This window comes from Lygodium microphyllum, unplaced genomic scaffold, assembly GCF_053477565.2.
Source record: "Lygodium microphyllum isolate KBCC unplaced genomic scaffold, Lygodium_microphyllum_v1.1.10 scaffold_571, whole genome shotgun sequence".
Classification (NCBI taxonomy): Eukaryota; Viridiplantae; Streptophyta; class Polypodiopsida; order Schizaeales; family Lygodiaceae; genus Lygodium; species Lygodium microphyllum.
This window is the reverse complement of record NW_028230016.1, coordinates 15912-17500: the sequence shown is the minus strand read 5'-3', so window position 1 is coordinate 17500 and position 1589 is coordinate 15912.

Here is a 1589-nt window from a genome sequence, read left to right as displayed (position 1 = left end):
GGGGGGTTCGGTGGAGCGGGGTTTTTCCGAGGAGGGAGGGCGTGCCATGTTGCGCGAGCGGGTTGTTGGAGCGGGGATTTCTGAGGAGGGAGGGTGTGCCATGTCGCGGGGGGGTGCCATGTCGTGGGGGGGTTTCTTGAGGAGGTCCGTCGGGGGGTGGAAGGTTCCGTGTCGCGGGAGGGGGTCGTGTGTAGTGGGGTGTGTGTGCCGTGTCATTGCGGAGCGGGATTTCTTAGGAGGGAGGGTGTGCCATGTCGTGGGGGGGTGAGGTGACGTGCCGTGGGTCGAGCGGGGTTTTTGGAGGTGGGGTGCGCGGGGGATACGCCGCGTCGTCGGGGGGTGCGGTGGGGTGGAGGGTGCGCCGTGTGGTTGGGGGGTGACGCGGGGTGGGCTGGGTCGAGCGGGGTTTTTGGAGGCGTGGCGGGGTCGTGTGGATGGAGCGGGGTTTTTCGCGGTGGGGTGCGGGGGGGATGCGCCGCGTCGAGGGGGGGTGCGGTGGGGTGTGCCGTGACGCGGGGTGGGGTGGTGTGGATGCAACGGGTTTTTCGAGGTGGGGTGGGGTGGTGTGGATGCAGCGGGTTTTCCGAGGTGGGGTGCGCGGGGGCGTCGTGGGGGGGTGACGCGGGGTGGGGTGGGTCGAGCGGGGTTTTCGGAGGTGTGGAGGGAGCACGGTTTTTCGAGGTGGGGTGTGGGGGGGGCGTCGTGGGGGGGTGCGCCGTGTCGTGCGGGGTGACGCGGGGTGGGGTGGGTCGAGCGGGGTTTTCGGAGGCGTGGCGGGGTCCTGTGGAGGGAGCGGGGTTTTTCGAGGTGTGGTGCGGGGGTGCGCCGTGTCGTGGGGGGGGTGACGCGGGGTGGGGTGGGTCGAGGGGGGTTTTCGGAGGCGTGGAGGGAGCAGGGTTTTTCGAGGTGGGTGCGGGGGGGGCGTTGTGGGGGGGTGCGTCGTGTCGTGGCGGGTGACGCGGGGTGGGGTGGGTCGAGCGGGGTTCTCGGAGGCGTGGCGGGGTGCTGTGGAGGGAGCGGGGTTTTTCGAGGTGGGGTGCGGGGGGGCGTCGTGGGGGGTGCGCCGTGTCGTGGGGGGGTGACGCGGGTCGAGCGGGGTTTCGGAGGCGTGGTGGTGTGGCATGGAGGCAGCGGGGTTTTTCGAGGTGGGGTGCGGGGGGGGCGTCGTGGGGGGGTGCGGTGGGGTGGGGGGGTGCGCCGTGTCGTGGGGGGGTGACGCGGGGTGGGGTGGGTTGAGCGGGGTTTTTGGAGGAGAGGTGGGGTGCTGTGGATGGAGCGCGGTTTTTCGGGGTGGGGTGGGGGGGGGGGGCGACTTGGGGGGGTGCGGTGGGGTGGGGGGTGCGCCGTGACGCGGGGTGGGGTGGGTCGAGCGCGGTTTTTTGGAGGCGTGGCGGGGTGGTGTGGAGGGAGCGGAGTTTTTCGAGGTGGGGTGCGGGGGGGTCGTCGTGGGGGGGTGCGCCGTGTCATGGGGGAGTGACGCGGGGTTGGGGTGGTCAAGCGGGGTTTTTGGAGGAGAGGTGGGGTGCTGTGGAGGGAGCGGGGTTTTTCAAGGTGGGGTGCGGGGGGGCGTCGTGGGGGGTGACGCGGGG